Source organism: Corvus kubaryi, unplaced genomic scaffold (assembly GCF_017639235.1).
Source record: "Corvus kubaryi isolate FWS band 111438036 unplaced genomic scaffold, C.kubaryi_AGA036_p1.0 65083, whole genome shotgun sequence".
NCBI lineage: Eukaryota > Metazoa > Chordata > Aves > Passeriformes > Corvidae > Corvus > Corvus kubaryi.
Genome location: NW_024581754.1, coordinates 16534 through 40131, shown reverse-complemented (window position 1 = coordinate 40131; position 23598 = coordinate 16534). Strand labels below are relative to the sequence as shown.

At 51.3% G+C, this 23598-nt stretch overlaps 1 long non-coding RNA gene across 3 annotated transcripts; it reads right to left on the bottom strand.

The window, feature by feature from the left end:
* Window positions 1–8252: 8252 nt before the first annotated feature.
* On the bottom strand, window positions 8253–20269 carry LOC121673003. Of its 3 annotated transcripts, XR_006019105.1 has the most exons (6): window positions 20167–20269; window positions 18890–19087; window positions 15652–16113; window positions 13480–13617; window positions 12337–12780; window positions 10983–11975 (listed from the first exon to the last, which is right to left on the bottom strand). It is a non-coding gene; the product is annotated as an uncharacterized LOC121673003 (long non-coding RNA). The 3 variants fall into 3 exon arrangements; XR_006019104.1 differs by having other exon boundaries at window positions 15652–19087; XR_006019103.1 differs by lacking the exons at window positions 10983–11975; window positions 12337–12780 and adding an exon at window positions 8253–9773 and having other exon boundaries at window positions 15652–19087.
* Between the last annotated feature and the right edge of the window lie 3329 nt (window positions 20270–23598).

The following is a 23598-nucleotide window of genomic DNA, read 5'->3' as shown; positions in this document are numbered from 1 at the left end:
CAGCCAGAGCCCCCCTAAAAAACAGGGGGGAGAACAAATCTCCTTTTGGAGAGCATCATCCGGGTGTTCGCGGAGATCAGGGCAGGTTTTCCTCCATCCCGGATTTATTAGTGAAGAAGAGTTCTCCGAGGAAGCCTGCGGGGTTCCTGGTTCTCATCTCCTCCTCCCCACAGCTGCGGCGCCGCTCAGATCCCGTAAATCAGCAGGAGCAGCCGGGAGAGGGAAGTGGAAATAGGCCATCGGAGGGGTTTTGAGGCTGAAGGGCAAACCTGGCCCTGGCAGGCACCCTGACACCTCCCCTTCCTCAGCAGGGAGGGATGGAAGGGGTGTAGGCAACGTCAGCCTCGGGATGTGGGATTCAGGGACGGGTCAATGATCCGGGTGTCTGTGGATCAGACGGGGAGATGGCCCAGCCTGATCCGCTTCCCGCTGGCCGACATTTGGATTTAGCAGCTCCCTGCTATTTAATCACCTCAAATCCCATCCCATACATCCCAGGGATTTAAAAGCCAGCAGAGCTCCAGCAGGATGGTGGTGCTCGCAGTAAGGATGGGGAGGATAAAACACGGAGAGCTGAGAAATCCCAAATATCACATCTGAGCATCCTACGGGATGAGGGAGAGAAGGAGGAGGAGAGCTGAGAGCAGAGCACCAAGGCCTTTAATTCAAACTCTGCTTTGGCACCTGTGTCTTAAAATCCTCTGTCCTTGTGGGTGACAAGCCTGGTTTCCTCTCGTAAAGGAGGGGGAATAAATCTTTCTAACCTGCCTCTTTAAAAGCTGGGAACTGAAAAGGAAGAACTCAAACACATTTATGTTTAAAATTCTGGGATTTTAAGCACTGCTCCTGTGCTAAGGGATAGTGCTCCAAGGGGAAGTTGATTCCTGGGGCTTCACGGCTCAGCTTGAGCATAAAATAAAATAAAAATATTTGAAATGATGCTGAACCCCAAAGGGAATTTCCAAGAGCTCCACTGGAGCATTTGCACTCCAAGTGCCACCCAAGGGAGCGGCAGGACTGACATCACCAGGATTTGTCCCACAACACCAGCTCTTCCCCAGGCAGAAGATCCTCCAGCTTTTCCCCTCTCTCCCATCTTGCTTCTCCTCACCTCACACTTTGGCTTTCCTGGGACTGCTTCTCCCCCGGAGCCGAAGGCAGGAGGAATGTGGCACACCAGGGTTGTTTGGGTAAAGCAAGAAGGGCGGATTACCGTGAGCTTCCTGATGGAAAACCGGCACCGCTGCCGGCTCCGAAATTGGTACAGGGTTCTGTACGGAAAAATTGGACACAGGAGGGGTCAAAACTCAAATTCCCCAATCAGATCAAGGTACTGATGCTCTGGGAGTGGTGATTAGGCAGGGTGCCAATCCATAGCTGTGTTTCCAAAAAATAACTGAGTCAAAAGTCCCTTAACATCAGGAATTTCACTCCATGTCCTCCAACCCAGCGAGGAGCCAGCACAGCAGAGCCTGGAGTGATAGTGGGACTCGTGTCCCTGACTCTGGTGGCCCTGGGAGCCATCCCCAAGGAGCATGGCCTGTGTCACAGCCCAGGCAATCCATCCTTTACCCGATGCCCTCCTGTAAATATTTGTCCTGCTGCTGACAAGCAAACCAAGGGAGAGAGAAGGTTTGAAAGGCACTAAAGGTTAAGTTCAGCTTGCTGGTGTATCCCCTGACCCCATCAGCCAGGCCTTGAGCATGCCAACAGGGAAAACAGGTGGAGAGGAATAAATCCTCACCCATCAAATCCCCATGGAGGTTCCTTGCACTGACAAACGCTGTTCCCCACTGAGAGTGGTTTTAGGCTGTTGTGCTGCCTCACGAGGGGAACTGGAGGGGCAGCTCCCATCTCTGCCCTCTGTGACAGAGACAGGACCCAGGGAACAGCTGGAGCTGTGTCAGGGCAGGGTTAGGTTGGATATCAAGGGAAAGGTGCTTCCCCCAGAGGGTGCTGGGCACTGCCCAGGCTCCCCAGGGAATGGGCACGGCCCCGAGGCTGCCAGAGCCCCAGGAGTGTTTGGGCAGCGCTGCCAGGGATGCCCAGGGTGGGATTAGTGGGGTGTCTGTGCAGGGCCAGGGGTTGGATCCATGATCCTTGTGGGTCCCTTCCAGCTCAGGATATTCCATGATCTATGATATGTCTCTCCACAGCATCACTGTTTGCCCTGCAAGCAGGGGATTTTATAGGGAACGAAGGTAAAGAAAGGCAACTGCAAAACTCCTCTTAAAACCCACCAGAAGCAGGCACAGAGCTGGAAAAGCACTTCCCATGCCTTAATCTTCCTTGAATTCCAGTGCCCCCAGAGGTCCAGAGGTGGGGAAACAGGAGTGGATGCTACAGCTGTCCCTACAGATATGCACAGCATCAGTCAGGATGAAAAACCTGGAGAGGTTTCCTTCCTGAACCTCACTGCTGTGGAGGTTTTCCTCCTCTGCCTGCAGTCTGTTCCTGCTGCCCCACATCTGGCTGTGCACTTAGGCAGCAGCATTTGGGAGAAATGCCAAGGACTGTACATTTTCCGTGGCGCAGCAGGCACAGCACAGGCAGCTGGGGCAAAACCAGATCTGTGATGTGCCACATTTTGAAACTGCCTCAACATTGCTCAGCCCTTGGCTTAGCTGAGGTAAAACCCAGGATATAAAGTGACTCCAGGGTTGGGGTTTTTTTTGCTTGGAGATGCAGAGCCATCTATGTGGAAACACTTGCAAGGCTCAGTGCTTTCCCCTGAACAGCCCCAGGAGGAGAGTCCAGCGATCAAACCGAGGCTTTAGCACAATTCCCACAGAAATCTCGTTCTTCCAGTGGTAGGCTTTTATTTCTTGAAGTGATAACCCATCATCTCATTAGCTTGGCTCCTTCAGTGATGCAGAGTATCTGCTTGGCAAAGCAGGCAGGGATTCAGGAAGCAAGCCTGCATCCCCATTAAACACGGGCAGCATTTTTTTCCAGCCTTCTCCTGTTCTAACAAAGCATCAGTATGTACAACGTGTGCTCTGGAGCTGGTTTGGTCTAATCCTCTTTTTTGTTTGCCTTGCAGCTTTTAAACCAGTCTGGGATAAGCCCTGCTGAGGAAAGTGCCAGGCTGGCTCATGCCAAGTGAGTTATAAGAGCCACAAGCTTTGGTTACGTGTGACAGCACTTCCAGAAGCAAATCCTGTACTGAGTCAGGTCCAGGAGAAGAGTTCTGGGATGAGTTTCCATCACCAGTGACAGGTTTTCCATCACCAGAGACAGGTTTCCATCACCAGTGACAAGACAGGTTGGAGAGAACCAACAAGAAGTCAGGATAAATAAGCCCCTTCCCAGAGCCATGATTATTTTTCATCAAGCGCCTAAAAAAAAGTCGTCAGCCTTTCTCAGACGTTTCACAGCTTTCAAGGCATCAGTTTTTCAAGCCAAGTTGTCCAAAAGTCTCATTATCAGTAACTCCAACTATCTGCTTTAAAAAATAAAGGCAGTTAAAATTTACTTTGACATTGAGACAAAAAACATTTTTAAAATCACACCTATTTCACCTTGGGGAAAAACCTCCAAACTCTACATTTTGAAGCCACGTTTGAATTCAAATCCATCTCCTTTACATACGTAGAAAATACTGGTGATTGACACCAGAGTGATTGCAACCAGAGTTTCAAACGAGTCTTTTATAAGGTGAAGCGCAGACAAAGAAAAATTTGCTTTTAAAAAAGACTGTTTTTAACAGATGAAAACAACACCATAAGATAGGTGTCACGACATGCAACCAGCAAAGTGGGTTCTGAAGGATATAAAATAGTGAGGCAGAGCTCAGAAGACATAGAAAGAGAACTGGCATTTATCTGGAAAATCAGGATTTATGTTACCAAGCACCTGTTTTGTGTCTGTAAGTCTGGGGAGCTCCCCAAGTTCAGGTCACTGCTGTGCCATGGGACTGTAGAGCAGAGTCACCATGGAGAAATGCCCTCATCTCAGCTGCAGAGAGCAAGAACATATGAATTCCCTCCCTCTTGACAAGCTCTGCTGGGATATTCAGCCTGGAGTGAAGCTGTGTGAGTAAAATCAGGAGTGGGAAGGGAATCCAGCGTCTGGCAGGTGCCGCAGGGTTTGCCCTCCCATCCTCGCTTGTTCACACCAGGGAATGCCAGGAGGATTCCCAGAGCACCATGGAAAATGCTCTGGTTTAGAGATTTATTCAATGTTTTCCTCCTCAACAAACTGTGCAGACTTTCTGTCTCTTTGCAGCCTCCCAAATCTGGCGTCCTGGAAAGGAGTCAAAGGCAAGGCAGAGCTCTTCATTAAGGTGGGCTGGTGGGACCGAAGGAGATGCAAATCAGCCCTGAGGTCTGCCAGGAATTGCTGGCCAGGCCCTCTGGGTTGGCTCTGGGAGCCCCCAGCCCCTGCCCAGCCCACAATGAGCCCTGGGTTCAGGGAGGGGGTTGCCAAGTGGGCACAGACCCAAGGGCTGCCCTGGCTTCCAGCTGCAGGACCTGCTGCTGGCCCCACTGTGGAGCTGATTCCCTGTGGCTCCATCACTGCTTCTTCCTGCCAAAAGATGATGGCAGGGAAAAGGGAGCCTTCAGATGGCCTCAGATCAAACAGATCAGACAAAAAGTTCGGACAGGCTCTCAGGGAATTTAGAATCTCACAATGGGTTGGGCTGGAAGGGACCTTAAAGCTGATCCAGTCTCACCCCCTGCCATGGGCAGGGACACCTCCCACTGTCCCAGGCTGCTCCAAGCCCCAATGTCCAACCCGGCCTTGGGCACTGCCAGGGATCCAGGGGCAGCCCCAGCTGCTCTGGGCACCCTGTGCCAGGGCCTCCCCACCTTCCCAGCCAGGAATTCCTTCCCAATATCCCATCTGACCCTGCCCTCCAGCAGTCTGAAACCATTCACCCTTGTCCTGGCACTCCAGGCCTTTGTCAAAATTTGTTGAGCAGCTCCTGCACAAGTTTTTACTGTGGGGAAGAAATCAGAAAGACAGAATTACAAGAGATGCAAAATTCCAGGTCTTGTAAGAAGTACAGATCTGTGACCACTTTTGTGTTTCACTTTATTTCTTCTGCTTTGGGCTGTGTGACACATCCAGCAGCTCCTCCATTAGCCCTGCGTGGAAACTACTTGCCTTTCAGAAAACCACAAAATAGTCCAAAACCAACTATTGGCACCAGATGTCCTTTGGGCTGGAGGGCCACACTACCCAGAGCTGGGGTGGAACTGTAAATGATATTAAACAGATTCCTGGGTTTCAGGCATCATCTGCTGGGTTTGAAAGTCAAGTCTCCACCCAGCACGATCCCAGCACAATTCCAGAGGCACTGCAGCCACTTTCTTCAACCACAGGATCTGCCCCCCTCCCACCCAAATTTCCAGCCCAGCATCCTGTGTGTGACCCTGACAGCACTCTGCTTACTCCAAGACAGTCCAAGTCTCGGCAGGAATGCCCCTCTGTTTAAGTGGAAACATTCCTGATGTGATTTTGCAGCTCTAATTACCAGGAGATTAAATTCCACTGTGGATGAGGGTGATTGCTGCCTGCAGACTTGCTGAGGTGCTCTCAGAGACAGGGAGAGGGAAGACCAGGGAAAGGAGAGGAGGAAGGAGGCTCTGCAGACACAGAAACGTGGAATTGTTAAGGTTGGGAGAGACCTTTAAGATCATCAAGTGCAACCATCAACCCAGCACCACCACCACGTTCTCAAAGTGCCACATCACACAATTTTGGAACACTTTCAGGGATGGTGACCCCACCATTTCCCTGGCCAGCCTGTTCCAATGCCCAGCCACCCTTTCCATGAGGAAAATTCCCCTAATATCCAGTTTAACCCGCTCAATGCTCAGCTAGCACAAGGCAGCACCCTTTCCCTCAGGGATCCAGCCTGCCCAGGGGTCCAACAGACCTTCCAGAAGTGATCCAGATGCTTCAGTTCCAGCAGCCTAGTGGGAAAATTCACAAGTGAATTGTTCCTCATCCTCCTGCCCTCCACTTCCAACAGGTGCACATGGAGGCACATGGGCTTGAGTTTCCTTCCCAATCTCCCACCCTGGATGCAGCAGGACTTCCTCCAAGGATGAGCTTAAGCCTCCAGCCTAAACTCTGAGGCAAACCATGGATATTTACCAACTTATTTTATTTTTTAATCTCTTTTGCTGATAGCTCTGTGTACTGGGGTGGGACTTAGAGCCAGCAGCAGTAATGAACTCGCAGGATAACACCCCTGGGGAGAGAGCACGGGAATTTGGGACACAGAAGCTCTCCTCAGGTGGAGGAGATTTGGATTCAATCCATTTGGATTCAAGCAGATCAATGCACTGAGCCTTTCACATCCCATACATTTATTTTTCCGTGCTTTCCACAGGCAATTCCTGCCAGGGTTTTTCGGACGTTTAATCAGCGCTCAGCCTCTTTAAGGGGCTGTCTCTGAGGGAGCGGATTCAGCAGAGTGATAATTTTGGCTGCTTAATCTGGGTTGATTAATTTTAACAGTCTGCTTAACAATAGATACCACATGGCCACAGCCAGAGAAGTTTCCTGGGCTTCACTGAGATTTAAAGTAGGCGTGAAGCACTTTAAAAATGCCTCCTTGCTTCAGGAGAGGTAAAAGCTTCATTTTCCTGATGAGGGAATGGACTGGCCCAGGTTCCAGAGCAGTGATTGCCCTTCTCTGAAAGGTCACTCAGTGCCATCAGATGCCTGGGTTTCTTCTAGAAAGTTGCAGAGGAAAGGACAAAGTGATCCAAGAGGACCTGGATCAGTTTTCTGAACTTCTGCACCACCCTAAGAAGAAGAAATTTAGGTCCCTCTGTCAGCCTCAGAGCAGAACCTCTGTGAGGTGTTCAACTCAAGGAGTTACCAAACTCTGAGAGAGAGAGAGAGAGAGATCTCTTAATCAGAGAATTTCAGACTGGTTTGTGCTGGGAGGGACCTTAAAGCCCATCCCATTCCACCCCCTGCCACGGGCAGGGACACCTTCCACTGTCCCAGGTTGCTCCAAGCCCCGTCCAAGCTGGCCTTGGACACTGCCAGGGATGGGGAGTCCACATTGTCCGTGATGTTTTAATGTTTTTGAGACAAACAACCCCCATGGAATGTCTTACCTCAAGTTATAGGACACGACAAGGGCGTTTCTGGAACACATTTTGCAATTCGGAATCGCAGACGGCCAAGGAAAAGGTTTTGAGATGAGATAGTAACAAAATCATTTTGCATTCCTAAATCAATGCGTGTGCAGGTTTTAAATTACATTTTTAAAAAGTGATCTTTACTCCAAGAGTACGGTGGGTTATTTATGAGTAACTGAGGGCCCAAGACCAGAGCTGGCTCAGGTGTTGAGTCTTCAAGCCACAGTAATGCCAACATTTTCGGAAAACAATGTCTTGTTTAGTCCAGCTAGAAAGCAAAGAATTCCAGCACTGAACTCGCATGTAGGAATTTGGTTTCGAGACAATACTGCTTTTTTTCCACACTGAGCAACCTGGTCTGGTGGAAAGTGTCCCTGCCCTTGGCAGGGGGTGGAACAAGATGGTTTTTATGATGCCTTCTAACCCAAACCACTCTAGGATTTCCTGGAGCATTTCCAGGTTTTTTTACAGCACTATTTAGGTCTGAACCCCAAACTTTATTGACAGCGCTGGACTTGAAATCCTTGGTGCTCACCCACCTACAGTCATCCAAGTTTTACACATAAAATGTATTTTTTAAATATTTTATGCATAAAATCAGCATCATTCCAAAGGCACAAGCCAGGTCAGCTCCTCTCCACCGAGGCATTTGTCCCAGTCCAGCCTGCCCGTTGTGCTCCTGCGCACTAATTTTCTATCATTCCTTAGAAACCAAGGACGGAGCGCAGGCACGTGTGTGAGGAGAGGAAAAGAGGATGAAGGAATGGAGGAAGCCCATCTCCAAGAGATTGCTGATTAGAATTGCTCCCAAGTTCCCGTTTCCTCCACAAACAAAACAGCCTGCGAAAGTCCAAGCTGGGGTGGATAAAATATCAGCCACGTGCCTGACTTACAGCACTGGGACTGAGGTTTGGGCACCATTTCAAGACTTTCCCCTAGGAGTCTATCCAAACCCTCATTGCTTCTGATGTGGAATAATTTGGAAGTGTTTTTAGGCTGCCGGCTGGGATAACACAAGGGCTATTATAAACACACACGCAGCTGATCAGCACCAAACCCACACAAATATGGGCTGTACACACGTAAATAATTGGCGAGAAAAAACACAAAATGAATCAAAAGGCTAAGACAACATTTCTGAGCGGGTCTTGAAAAAACCAAATATTGTTTATGGGAAGAGTTACGTTTCACCTAATTTTAATAAATGAAACTTATTTAAATGCAAGCCACTAGATTTAAAGAGCTCCAGCCAGAGGCAGCTGTCATCCAAGTGTGGGCAGTGAAGCAAGACCATAATTTCCGTGGATGCTGTTTCAAAAACGCTGCTGCCAGCCAAGAAAGTTGGGAAATTTAAGAGAGCATAACCTGGGCAGGGAGAATAACCTGCTGGAGCCAGCCTGGAGCTCCAACACTGATGCTTCCCCATCTCTGATTTGAGTGGAAAAGGAGAGGATTGTTCATTTGGAGTCATGGCTCTCTGGGATAATTTGGGGCTCTCCTCCAAGAAGAAACTCCTCTCATCTGTGAGACTTTTCCCAGCTGGTTTCAGCGTGGAATGGTGTTTTGGACCTGCCCAGCTTTCAGGGCAGGCTGATGGGAGCCTGAAAATGGGAAGGAAAGCCACAGCCAGAGGTTGGCATCATTGACACTATGGGATGGAGAGGCCCTTTCCCAGGATTTCCATGTAGCTCTGCCTCGTGGCGTTATGTCCCTTATTATTTCTTCCAAGTTTCTTGGCAAGTAGATGAAACAACTCAGGCCAGCAGGTGAGCAAAGAAGCCAGAGGCACCTGCAGGAAGTCCCCTTCCTTCTGGAATGCTGAGCATTTTCCCATCTCCTCTGAGAGGTGAGATGGGACAGAGGACACAACCTCACACCGAGGCTGCTATGCACCATGGCAACTGCTTTTCCTGCAAGGAACGGAGTCTCTCCTTCTCTGACCCCAAAAGGACTCGAGATCTCCAGGCCTTTCTGTCCATCCTGCTAAGCCCAGGCTGGGATTTCAAGGAAACAACAGCAAACCAGTCTGTCAGGGAAATGGATGTGGAGTATTTACATCTTGGCACTGGATGGATCTTGAGCAGAACAATTCCACGTGTTGGTCGAGGCAGCAGGAAGGTTTCCCTGCAGCAGTAAATCCATCCGGATAATAACGGAGTGGTACATGATGGTTTTGTGACTGCACCATCTGCTAACAATATTTCCTTGAGTAGGAAGGAGCTGGAAAATGAAGTCACATTCCATGTGGAAAGGCTCAGGTTCTTCGCTCTTCCACCACTGGCGCTGCTTTGACCAGGCTCATACTCGAAGCAATGCTTAAAATAAACAGAAGGAGTTATCCAGGCCTTACGTGGGCCTGTGGTATCCCCTGTAATCGCAGAGCTCATGGGTTGGGTCCCACTGACAGGCCAGAAGGACTGATTAGAGCCCTCTGGATGTGATCCCTGCTCCAGGCCAGGCTGATTTTCAGGAAATAGCAGCAAGTTGACACCGTCTCCTTAGAACAGACTTGATCCAAAGCCTGTTGAAGTCTAATCACAGACTTCCCCTGCTGCAGCAGCCTCCGGGCAGAGCAATGTCATCAACTCCTTCTGGCCCGTTCACAGGGGCATTTCCCAAAGGAGAGGACTGGTGCCAAGATTACTCCAGTCAAAAGCCAGTCACCAACTGTTGTAGAAAGGAAAACAAAGTTCCTGATGTTCAGCACATCTAAGGCAAAGTGCAGAAAAGGGTGTAAAACAATTAAAGCACCTAATAAAGTGTGGAGGGAAGTGGCGAGCATGAATTTATGTGAGTTCATCGTGTACAAGGCTTAATTTAATCAAGATAGCAACCAAAGTGTGACCCTCCACAGGAAAGTCCTCACATCTTTGTCCTTGACCTCGTCTGAAAGGCTTTGCTTAAGCCCTGGAGACTGTGGGCTAAGACAAAAGGGAGTCTGAATGACCCTTTGGTTGGTGACCTGTCCTGATAACCTCGTCAGACGATTTCAAGCACTACTTTATCCAGAATAAATTTATACATTATACATGAAACAATCAGGATCTTGCCTTTAGTTCCCCCAGATTCTCTGCTAGACAGGAAACCCTTTAACTCGGACTGGGAACACATTCAAATTTAAGCCTCCTTTAAGCCTAAGATCTTGTCCTAAGTCAAGTTGGAGCAGGGTGCCCAGAGAAGCTGTGGCTGCTGCATCCCTGGAAGTGTCCAAGGCCAGGTTGGATGGGGCTTGGAGCAACCTGGGACAGGGGAAGGTGTCCCTGCCCATGGCAGGGGTGAGACTGGATGAGCTTTAAGGTCTCTTCCAGCCCAAGACTGACAAGGAACACAGAGGCTGGAGCTGGGATCATTTCAGGAAGCAATGATCTCCCCAGGGCTTATAAATAGAAACGTTCAGGAGACTCTCTCCAGAGAAACAGTAGGAATACATGGGCTGCAAACTCATTATCATCACCCACAGGAAGATAAGGAACATGGATTCAGCTCAAGGCTCAGGACAGTGGAGAATTGGACAAGCATCCTTCACCAAACCAAGGGTTAGAGGCAGTGGGAGCAGGGGATGAGGGTTCATGCCCATCCTTTGGAGGGGTGACTAGCAGAAGAACCTAAGAATATTCTCGAAGTCAGAATAAATTAACACTTTCCTGGGATGCCCTGTAACTTGATGGCATCCAAAGTGCTAAGAAAAGCAAGGTCCTGCCAAGATGGCATCACTGGGCAGTTTAGTTGGAGAGTAGGAAAAATATCTTGAAAGGGTTGTCCAGCCCTGGCACAGCTGCCTGGGACAGCGGTGGAGCTGAAATCCCTGAAGGCATTTGAAATCCACATGGATGTGGCACTTGGGGACTTGGGTTGGTGGTGGCCTTGGCAGTGCTGGGGGGAATGGTTGGACTCCATGATCTCAGAGGGCTTTTCCAACCTTAATGATTCTCTGATTCCATGAAATTCCAGCAAGAGAGCAACCACCTCACCGACAGCCAGGAGTCAGCGCAGAGGAGGAACTGAGAGAAGCTTTTAGGACAACAAGATGAAAGAACCACATTTTTGATTTCCTTCAGAGCTCTCTTGTTGTGACACAGAACAGCAGAGAGGACAGCTGGATTCCCACTATTCCCATCAGCCACCCAGCTGAAAAATCACAGACAGGAGACAGGAATGGATGTGGTTCCAGCCTCATTTTCCTGTGATGATCACTTTGCATGGTCCCAGCTCCACTTGCCTCCAATTCCATTTATGCTGGTGAGAGCACTGAAAACACTGACCCTGCTTCCATGAAGCCAAGCTCTGGCTGAGGTCAATCCCAGCTGGAACATGCAATCCCATAACACCAGATGTGTGTCCAAGGAAAAGTAAAGCAGCACTCCTGCTCCTCGGCCTTCCAAAATGTCTAGTGGGACTTTGGGAATGTTACTTAGGGGGGAATGGGGCAAAGGCAGGTTAGGTGTGTGCCAAAAGGGGTTTGAAAAGGTTTGGAGGTTTTGTTGTTGTGGTGTTTTTTTTATTTTAAGGTCATTTTTTGGCAAAAATTAAAATTCTTTCAACATACTTTCCTCTGGAGGATTCAACCTGCAAAAATCATCACGTATCAACATTGGGGAATGCCTGGTCAGGTCTAATTAACATTATAATTCTAAGACAAAGGGGCTTGGCTCCATGGAGCTCAGCACATGTGCTTTCACATCGGACACCGCTCCCTCTGAAACACTCTGAAATTCCCCCTGCCCTTTTCCAGTACCTTTTCCATGATACTTTGAATCACGAGACTTCAGGCCAGCTGTGGATTGCAAGTCCTGACCCCACTGCCAGGTCTTTGCACAGCATGAAAAGGAGGAAGATCTACCAGTAGGAATTTAGTGAAAAAACTTCTGCCTGGGAAGAAAAATTGGGAAAAAGGGAAAAGGGGTAAAGCACATGGCTTGTTGCAGGGTGGAAGGCACAAGTGTTCAAACTGCCACCATGTATTTTTCACTACAAAGTGAAACATATATCCCAGGAGGCAAGAAATTCCTCCCTGTGAGGGTGGGCAGGCCCTGGCACAGGGTGCCCAGAGCAGCTGGGGCTGCCCCTGGATCCCTGGAAGTGTTCCAGTCCAGGCTGGATGGCACTTGGAGCAACCTGGGACAGTGGAAGGTGTCCCTGCCCATGGCAGGGGGTGGCACTGGATGGAGTTTAAGGTCCCTCCTGGTGCTAAACCCCCCAGTTTGAGCTCAGGCTGCTCAGAAACACCTACCTGAAGGCCTTCGGTGCTCAGCCAGCTTTTCCCCACACTGTGATGACAGCACGAGCCGTTCCCAGCGCTGGCAGCCCTCCAGGGTCATCAGCAGTTAATAAGCCCAGCATTTCTGGGCTCAATAGCACAGTATCTGAGGGGCCTTTCAAGAGTTCAGAAGTATTTAAGAGTTCGGTTTGCTTTGGCTCCGGAGAGTCCAAGCTGGAAACCTGTGTGGCTTCATCCTGGACACTCCTTGTAGGGAGAGAGGGATGGTGCTGGGTGAAGAAGAGGAAGAACCTTAGGCCACTTTAATGGCTCCAGGATCAAGCAGGTTCAGTAGCCATGGGAGGTAAGCAGGGAGGCCTGGACAGTTTCCAGTGTCGGACTTTGGATCCTCAATTCGTGAGGTGTCTCCAGGGAGGATCTGTGCTGAACCACTGCATCTTGCAGCGAGTTCCTTGACTTTCATGGAATCATAGAATTCTTAAGGTTGGAAAAGCCTGCTGAGATCATGGAGTCCAACCCTTAACCCAGCACTGCCAAGGCCACCACCAACCTGTCTCCAAGTGCCACATCCACGTGGCTTTTAAATCCCTCCAGGGACGGGGACTCCACCACTGCCCTGAGCAGCTGTGCCAGGTCTGTTGGAACCCTTTCAGTGAAGATATTTTACCCAATGTCCAATTTAAACCTCCCCTGGCCCAGCCTGAGGCCGTTCCCTCTCCTCCTGTCCCTGTTCCCTGGCAGCAGAGCCCGATCTCCCCCCCGGCTGCCCCCTCCTGTCAGGGACTTGTGCAGAGCCACAAGGTCCCCCCTGAGCCTCCTTTGCTCCAGGCTGAGCCCCTTTCCAGCTCCCTCAGCCGCTCCTGGGGCTCCAGCCCCTCCCCAGCTCCGTTCCCTGCCCTGGCCCCGCTCCAGCCCCTCAGGGTCCCTCTGGCCGGAGGGCCCCGAGCTGGACACGGCCCCGAGGGGCCTCAGCAGGGCCGGGCAGGGGACGGGCCCTGCCCTGGGGCTGTGGCCACACCGTGGCTGGCACAGCCCAGCGGCCATCGGCCTTCTTGGCCATCTGGGAACACCACTTTGGTGGTGGTTTCACCTGAACCACAGCTCAGTGGTTACCTGTCACCTGTCCCAGCTCCAAAGGGGTGCCATCAGCTGTACCTGGATGGAATGTGAGGATCCTCTGGGCTGTATCAAAGCCTCGTCCCCTTTCCCTTTCTGGCAGAACCAGAGTTGAGCACCAGCACCGCTCGTAACACTCATCTCCATCCCAGTTACGGTCCCAGAGCTCCTGCACATCTGGAAAAGCACAAAACACCCCATGAAACAACCTCCCTGAGTCAGATGCCTTCGACCTGAGTCACGGAGCAGGACGAAGAGGAAAAGTCGAAGGGCATTATTCCAAGGAATTGTGCAATGAGGAAAACAAACCCAAACCTAAAGAAGTCACACCCACCAGGGAAGCTGCCTGTCTCGAGGAACCCCACGAGTCAGAACCGCCCCCGACAGCTCAGCTGTCTCTCAGCATCCCTGCAACTGCAGAGCCAAGACATCCGAGCACGCTTGGACCTCCCGGAAAAAACTCCAAGGCTCTGCGGTGAATTAAAGTCACGTCTTAACACACTTTCACCTCCACACCTCCAAAGCAGCTCACAGTGCTCTCCTGTTGGCTTCCCAGTGGGATTTGTGAGTCTCGGAGGCTTGGGAATGGAACCACAGAGCAGCCCTTCCAAAGGTGGCCATTAGCCCGCATCAAGGGGAAGAAGTCCAGCTGCCATCACTTGGACAGTGTTTCTCCCAGTTGTCCCCCAAATCCTTCAATAGGATCAACTGAAATAGCTTTTTGATTTCTTTTTTTCATTTTTATTCCTAAGTTACTCCAGCCAACCAACAAACACTTCAACTGTCCACTCTGACCTCCTGGAACCCCCATTTTTTTGGCACAGCTGCATGGTTCCCAAGCTGGTATCCTACAGATATCCAGTTGCTGTGCTCTCCAGCCCAGCCACCCTTGAATCCTCAATATTAACAAGATTTGTCAGACAATATCTGCTTTTGCTGGATATTGCCCTCAACCAAAGGGGAATCTCCTCTTCCCTTTGAATCTGGCAGCACAAGCCCTGCTGCCTGTAGATTTATATGGAGGTACATCAAGTTCTCCTTCCAGTAAATAGGACTGGATAATCAATTCCGAATGAAGGTTTGGGAAAAAAACCATTCTCAGACAGTCCCTCTCAGGGAAGAGTTTTTCAACTGCTTCCAAGCTGCTAATCAAAAAAAAATTTTTCAAAACCCAAGTAATGACGTGCTAACAGTGCTTCCAATACTTGGTGTCTTCCCAAAGCCACAGCTCACAAGGGCTAACACACGAGCCCAAGGAACTGTGTGAGCTCCCGAGCCTCCTGCCTGCAAAAAAAAAGCACATTTCAGCAGTCCCAGAAAGAGGTCAAACCAACATTTCCCAAGAATCACACAGGTATTGCTGAGCTCGCCTTGGAATGACAGGAATCTGCTGGAAGAGGTCTCTGGTGCCTAGTCCAGGACTATTTCCTCCAATTCTTTTTTAAGTCAGTGCTTCCAAGAGTTAAAACCCCACTGGTTTTAGCCAAGCTCTCATTTTATTTAAGGCATGAAGGGAACAATATTTATCATTCAAAGGAGCCAATTCTGTTTCGTCCCTGCTCCTATTTTTGTCCTCTGCCTCTAGACAGGAGCGTCCCTTCCCTGTGCTAATTAATAGAGGGATAAAGGCACACCTTGGGGTTGAGAGCTTTATAGAAAATTTAATTACAGATCCTGACTTTTTAATTACCAGGCGAGCCTCTCACATTATCTGCCACAGGATCCCCGCAGGCTTTACCTGGCTGGAAAGAAGCAGGAGATGACTTTAAAGGCTGGAGTGGAAGCTGATCTCTAGACAAAGGGTAAGACCTTGGAAAGGCCATCAAAAAACCTCCACAATGATGGCAGTAGGGGGAACATGGACAGGTCAGAAGGAGAGAGAAACACTGATAGGTCACAGACATCATAATGGACTTGCCAGAATGGAAGGGAATGGAGGCTAAGACCATAAGGAGATGATGAACCTGCAGCATTGACACCACGAGTTCAGCTGAGCAGCTCTAAGTCCATTAACAGGCTGAGACTAATTGGAAGGAGATGCAAGACCAGGGCAGAGGGAGAGCTCTCCTTAGACGAGCTGCAAATGTCCCTGTGCAAAATGTGCTGCACATTCTCAGCTCGGCCCTTGGACCTGGGAACACAGAGTGGCTTAACATGATCAAGACCACTCGTGCACTTCCATCTCTGACCTGCGAGCGCTTACATACTCACTCTGGTATGTGCTGAGCTGGTGCCTCGTGCTCCCCGTTCCATAAACCCTCTTCCCTTCCAGGCTCAAGTGATGGAAAATGCTCTCAGAGCAGACAACCCGCTCGCTGAATCAGAGGGGAGCTGCAGCTGGAGAGGTACGGCAGAAAGTCACAGTCTGGGGGACACAAAGAACTCCTCAGTTATAAACCTAAACTTTCAATCACCAGAAGCTCTCCACAGAACATCCTGGTGGCACTCTACATGGCTGAATTCCATGGGTTTTACCAGCACCCTGGGAGCTCACACTGCCTGGTCCTACTTCTCCTCCATGCCCAGGGTGCTCAGAGCAGTCAGGAGCAGAGATCCCAGTTTAAAGAGGAACCATTCATTAATGAGGCACTGGTCCGTTGTACGAGTTGCATTTCTCAATGCATTCAAGGCTTTGCCAGCCAGCTCCATAAATCAGCTTGTTGGAAAAATTGCCTAAAAAAAAGGGGGGGGAAAAAAGCAATTAAACGTCGTGTCAGCAACACAACCATGCAAACAGGAATTCCTCACCTCACGTATTCCCAAGGCATTTTATGGCCCGTATTACAGAGGCACTGCTCTGCTCCTTGAAAATTGTCTTTAAAAATACCCAATGGGATAAAAAAAAACATTTCTGAGTGACTGTCACGGGGAAACAAAGCAAGAAAAGGGGAGGAAATGGCGAGTTGTGGGCCACTGTTGGTGGGCACTTGAATGGGAGCCCCATGCTTGACACCAGCGTGACTCCGAACAAAACCAGAGCCAAGAGCTATTTGTCAAGGGGCACCAATGCACACAAGTGGTGAGAACCTGGCCCTGCTGTAAAAACGTGTCAGGGACTTTTCTGTGGGGCCGTGCCGAGCCCCCTGATGGATCGCTGTGCTGGGAGGGCCGCATTGTGAGCCGCAAGAATGAGACATCTGCTCCCTTCTCCCGCTGAAAGGAGATGCTGGCTCGGCCGAGGCCGCGTGAGCAGCTCCTCGTACAAAGCACGGACGCGGGGGTCTCGTCGCCACCGATCCGCAGAGCGGGGTCCGGCCTCCCTCACACCATCCCTGAGGGCTCAGCCTCGGGATTCAGGATCTGGGATGTGCAGCTGGCATCTGGCACGGCCTCTGCTCCTCCCTGTCTATTCCAACACCGGGGTATCCCTCTGCATCCCCGCTTCCGAGGTCTCCATGCTCAGGACACCGTGTCCAAGCTCGCTCACACACACAGGTTCACACAGCACAACCTCCTTCCCTTAAATCCATTGTGTGGGCACAGGAATGCTGCACGCTGCAGCATGGAATGGTTTGGGTTGGAAGGGACCTTGAAGATTGTCCAGTCCCACCCCCTGCCATGGGCAGGGACACCTTCCACTAGCCCAGGTGGCTCCAAGCCCCATCCAGCCTGGCCTGGAACACTTCCAGGGACCCAGGGGCAGCCACAGCTTCTCTGGGGTACCCTGTGCCTCATTTTTCCCAATATCCCATCTAACCCTGCCCTCTGTCAGTTTGAATCCACCGCCCCTGGTCCTGAACATCCACTTGCCAAAAGGCCCCCCATCCTCTCCCCAGCCAGAGAGGGAAGGAGATGCAGAAGGATGTGAGGATTTTATGGAGCTGCCAGTGCAAGCAGGCTCCCCATCCACAGGTAAGCCAGCAGCTCCTGAGAAGCCATCCCTTTTCCTTCCCGTGCCAGGCAGGACCCAAGGCTCAGGCACAGCCTCAGGGAAGCAGGCATAAATTATAAAGCCTGATCTATGCAAAAAGCAGAAAGTTTCCGTAGAGAGTTTCAGTTCTGAGCACATTTCATCCCCAGGAAAATGGAAAATAAGGGGATGTAACACCTTCAGCAGCCCTCTCCTGACACCTTACACCCTACAAGTGGCGAGGGGAGCTGAGAGCTGCCTGGGAATGGACTGGAGACATAAAGAAAATACGGGAAATAGGAGCAAAGAAAAGAACGGCAAAGCGGAAGAAGCAAAAAGAAGGACGTCTGTGTGCTTCAAATATCTCAAAACAGAGGCCCCACTTTGCAAACGCTGCTTCACCGGGGGAGGGAGGGGGAAGGCTGGTTTCCATTTCATTTTCACTTTGAAAACACCATTTTTCCGCGCATCCACTGAAGTGCAAATTTCCTCGGAAGCCATCTGAAGAGCGAGCGTGCCTCAAAGCTGAAGTTTTTCTAAACCACATCTGTTCGGATTTACAAAGCCCGGGCTGAGGGAGCCCCCGGGAGCCGTGAGCGGCATTTCCCAGCGCAGCACCCGCACTGTCCCCAGCACCCAGCCGGGCACAGGAGGGAGGACAGAGCAGGCAAGGGTGACACAGATGGGTTCCTCCAGCTCCAGACTCTGGCAGGGAGCACGCCAGCGCTGGGAAGAGAGATAAGGAGCGGCTGCTGGGTGTGCAGGGGGTGATAAACGGGGTGGCCACGCAGCGCCCGGCGCTGACCACCAACACCTCCGGAGAGCTGCCCATCTTCCCAGCCTTCTGTGAGGAGCCGAGCAGTGCAGCCAGCCGCAGGCAGGACGTGGGGACAGTGTTGAGGGAGAAGGATGTCACCCATGGCTGTGTCTTTTCAGCTCCACCGTGCTCCCCACAGACCCCAGCACGGTGCCCAGGGCAGGCAGATGGTTTGTACAAACAGCTCACGGGAGAGAGGTCTGGAAACCTGTCCAAATTCCCTGCTGGCACAGCAGCAGCCTCCCCCTTCCCAGCTGGCAGCTGGCACCGACAGCACTGCCTGCCCCCAGCCCCTTTGCCTGCAGCTGGACGGGGCTGGGAGGGAAGGGACAAGGCCCCAGGCGCGGGGACAGTCCCCAGGCTGGCAGCTGCAGCTGATGGCAGGGATGCCCGGGGGAAGCAGGTGTCCCTTCCCAAGGGCTGGGTGGGAATGCTGGCACCCAGGGCTGACGGGGCCTTTGCAGAGGGGTGACCCCCTGGCTGGGTGCCCAGGGAGAGCGTTTGATGTGACAAAGGAGCCGTGCAGCCCCAGCGGCACCGGCTGAGGGGGCTCAGCTCTGGGCAACCCCATCAGACTCCTCCAGCCACTGGGAGCCAAAAGGAGCGACACAAAGCATTGTCCCAAATCTGCTCCTACAGAAGGAGGCATGCCAGGCATGGAGCTGTTCCCTGCCCTGCCCCACACCCTGCATCCCCCCTTTTCTGAAGACTGTCCCAGTCTGTCTGCAAGAGGACAGGGACATGCAGACGGCCCCAATACCCCCAGCCTCTCCACATCCTACCTTCCCACAGCATTCCCATCACCAGCTGTGGAGATCTCTGCCCCAGGGCCACCCCAGTTTATAAACCCATGCATTTAGGGTGAGACAGAGCCCAGCTCAGCGCCACGGGAGCTGCTCCTTTCCTGGAAATGTTAAGGTCCATGGGTTTTGCAGTGCAAAGGAGTCCTTTGGCACTCAGTTGAATGTGTTTAATCCAGCCTGTGGAGCAAACAGACCATGGTTAATGTATCCAGAATGGCTGACGACTCTCTACTGGGCAGACATGAAGAGAGCAGGAATTCATCCCAGTCCACTCTGCTGTGCACATTCCCACTGTTCCAATGAAGAGGTCACGCCCTCTTTTTCCTTCTCACCAGCACCCTGTGCCTCTGGTCTCCCCCTCTGCTCTTTGCCAGGTGCCAGGAATGGCCCACTAAGCCCTTTTACTTTGTTTTTCCCTTTTTTCCCCCAAAGCTCCCTGCAACTCAGCGTGCTGGGCTGAGCAAGCCACAACTCTCCTCTACCCCGTGCCCTTGAAAACAGATGGCAGGCCCAAGTTTTCCCTGACAAGCAAAGGAATCAGAACTGACATGATTGGAAAAAACAAGCTCAATTCCTCTTGGCAGGATATTAATTTAGAAATCTCTGGTGTCGTCGCCCCGATTCACAACGAATTTGAATCCGAGCTCTCCTAGTGCCAGACAATGCAGAGGTTTGACAGAGAAGGTAATTGGAGGAAATGGCTTTGTAATCCAGCTATTGTGCTGGCAAGATCCAGCTCTCCACAAGAACAAGGTTCACTTCCTGGCATGGCTGATTCAGCAGCATTTATTTGTCCCCAGTGCTTCTTGGCTTTCCCCTGCCTAGTGGGGATAGCACGGACCCTTCCAAGCAGTGCCAGAGGTGTGCTGGGCATCCAGGCTTTCTCCAGCCTGGGAAGAGGCAGGAATGGGGTGGTGAAACCTGCAGGGTCAATCCTTTCAAGTGTCCAAGTGGCAGGGAGAAGAGCAGGACTGAGCAAGCCTCCTGTTCCACACACCCTCAGGCAGAACACACAGCAAACATCACCTGTGGTGGCTGCTTGTGCCATGCCAGCTGCAGGAACACGGATGGGGGAGGTTCACATGGGAGCAATCCCACCTGGAGAGCCCCACAGCCTCTCTCTACTCTACATAAATCATTGGGTGGGTGGGAAAACCAGACTTGGAGCAGAGTTCGGGGCAAAGCCATGGAAACCCATCCTTAGTGACATCCCAAGCAGCACATCTGGGAAAAAAGAGTGCTCCCTGTGGAGTTACCTGTCCTCACTGGATCATAGAATCACGGGATGGTTTGGGCTGGAAGGGACCTGAAAGACCTCGTTCCACCCCCTGCCATGGGCAGGAACACCTTCCACTTCCAGGTTGCTCCAAGCCCCATCCATTCTTCTCCTTCTTCAGAAAAAGACACTGTATTAAAAAAAAAAACTGCATTAGGTGAGGGGAAAGCAGCATCAAAGAGCCAAAGAGTCTGCCCTGGTCCCACCAGGAAAAAGTGAGAAAGAAAAGGAGGAAACAGGTCCAAAATACACTGTGAGCTGAGCAGCACTTGCCTAGAAATGCTCATGCATGATTCCACCTACCCAGTTCCTGGATCATCACATGCCACCTCTTCCCGTTGCTCTAACAATCACCATCAAGAAGAAAAACCATTTAACTGACCTGTGTGTTCGTGCCATCCCACTCATCACTCTGTTTCCCCAGCTGCCCCTGTCTGGACTGGAAGCTGAGGAGCTCAGGCTGGATGTGGGATCCACTCCCAGGCTGCACCTCTGAGATGGGATCATTTGGCAGCTGGGGCAGTGTGAAACCCAATCCCTGCTGGCTCCATCAACCCCGCTGCTGCCCTGACACCCCCTTGGGGAACCCTGGTGAAACGAGCTCTTGCCCTTCAGAAGGCTCCTCTGTATTTAAACAAACAACTTGGAGGTGGAGCACAGCAGCAGAAATGTACCCCGGTATATATCCCTTAGCTCCATGGCCTGATTCCCTGAGTGCACACCGAGCTGATTTTGTGGAGGAGAAGGAAGGGAAGAGTTCAATTTTATTTTTTTTCCTTAATCTGCTAGCAAAAAAATATTGGGATAGTAAACAGGCAGCAATCACCCAGGAATGCCTGGAGAGCTCCCACCTACCGGCATGCAGGGCTCTCATCTGGAATTCATTTATTCCCCTTCGCTATTGATGCTGCTCAGCTACAGAGGAGGTTGGGGAAGGAAACATCAAGAGCCCTGAAGTTCCTGAAGTGGCCCATGTCAGCTCTGGGAATAATGAATCCTGGGGGTCTCTCAAACTCATGAAGGAAAGACTGCACAGAAAATTAGCATATATTAGGAAAAAATTCTCCCCTGTGAGGGTGCTGAGGCCCTGGCACAGGGTGCCCAGAGCAGCTGTGGCTGCCCCTGGATCCCTGGCAGTGTCCAAGGCCAGGCTTGGAGCAACCTGGGCTAGTGGAAGATGTCCCTGGCCATGGCAGAGGTGGAACTGGATGGACTTTAAGGTCCCTTCCAACCCAAATCAGTTTATGATTCTATATTTGCCTCATGGGTTTTATTCTGCATCCCATTTTGCTGCTAATTCCCTCAGAAAGCCCTCCTGGGTGCTGAGGATGGCCTGCATCTCCTTTAATTGCATCCAGCGACTTCAACTGCTGGAGCAAAGCCACTTTAGGTATAACCATTTTGAGCTCTGAAGAAATCCCCCAGCCTGGTGAAAAATGTAGATTTAATTTATGCATTCCCCTTAAGTGCTCCATTATACACCTTGCAATGACCCATCCAGAGGTTTACACAGTCCTTCACTTTGCTTATCCTGAACATGGGTCCTGCAGGGTCAGAAAAGCTCAAGATGTGCTGCCTAACCTCTGTTTTGGGGGGGAAAAATCCAGGAGGAAAGCAGATGCCTCCCGGGAGCCCCTCCATCCCAGCTTTCCACAGGCAGGCTCACGCTCAGCCTTCTGCTGGGAAGGGACCACACAGGCTCAGGTTGGAGGGGGAAAAAAGGCACACGAAGATCATGGAAGTCTCAGGGCAAGTAAATTACTGTTAATTGTGAGATATTTGATTGCAAGAAGCACCAGATGGCCGGCCATCTGGTTTTTATTACAAAATTAAACAAGATTAACCCAAACAGGATTTCCTCAGCATTCTTCTCTGACTGGCTCACAAATACATCTTTAACACCTATGCTACAGATAGAGCACAATCAGAAGCCCTTCCTGCCTTCCCCCTAATCTGCTTGGGCTGAATACTCTGCTGAGCAATGCCCTTGCACCTAAAGATTTCCAGCAGGATTGAAAAGAAGCAGGGGATGGAGCAATTAAGAGAGGAGAGAAATGTCAGCTCCAAGAGAAGTAATCCCAGCAGAAGCCCTACCTTCTGCACTGGTTAGAAAGGCACAAGCATCGGGGCAGGAGAGTTGCCAAGGGCAACAGGTTGCCAGAGGCAACGGCAGCTGGGGTACCAACCTCTCCTGGCCAGTGCTGGGATGGGAAGGGATGAAACAGCAAAACTGGGAAAGAGTGGCCAGACCCCCCAACCTCTGGCCATCTCCTCGGAATGGCAGCAGTCAAAACCACCTCTCACTCCCCAGGAATTTTCTCTGCCTTTCTACACCTTTGCCTAAATCCTCGGGAATTTGGTCGCGGTCCTGGCACTCCCTGCATCGCCCAAGGAGCACCCCTGCCTCTGTTCCTGGAAGGGCAGCACTGCAGAAGCTCCTTTTTGCTGTGCATGGTGAGTGATAACAATGCCTTGCACAGGCTTTGGCCATATTTTGCTCCAAAACATAAATGCTGAGGCCAAGTCCTGCAGAATCAACTCAGATTTTGCTGAGCAGGGCTGGCTGGACCAGTTAATCCTGCGAGTTTTCTGCCCTCAGCTCCCAAACCTGCTCTGGGAGCCACTCAGCTGCCTCTGCTGCTCTCCCTGGAAGCTGGGCTGCCACCAAGGTGGCCTTCCCGAGCCCACCCAGCCACCCTCCAGCACGCAGGGAACGGAGTGGGATCCTGCAGCTGGAGCTCTCTCGGAGCTTTTCTCATGCAGATCACACCCGTCCTCATTTGTTCGCAGCAAATCGCTCGTGAATCGAACATAAAGGGTGTTCCAGGGGAGATGTCCCCTTGCATCCTTCCCCCGAGTAAATCCCTGGGACATGATGCATCCAGAAATTATCCATAACACCCCACCCACACCCTCCTGTCTTATCAGGTCTGGGCAGAAAACCTGGTGGGAGATTTCAGCTGGAAAACAGCAGGCCGGGGGTCTAACTCATGTAAACATGATCATTGTTTTTGTTCAGCTTTGAATATCTTCACTTTCAGCACTACCCTGGCAAGAGAACCACCATGGACTCCTTTCTGGGAGAGCAGCCAGCCAGCTCCCTGCACCCCAGGCTGTTTGTCCCCCGTGTCACTGCTACCAGAGCCTGGGCAACAACACACAATTCCAGCCTGCAACGTGACAGGGTGACACGGCTCCTCAGCAGGATATTCCCACAGCCACAGCCCCTTCGGCACATTCTGCAGGCCCCAGGCTGGAGGTGGCCCAAAAGTCCAAGCTGCCCATCACCTGCAGAACTGGGATGCTCCTTTCCCAGCAGCCACGCCAGTTGCCCGCTGGTGCTGCTCCTTGCCAGGCTGCCAGCTGGACCGGTGCAAATCCTGAAGGAAGTCAGCTCTGTCCTTCTAGTGGG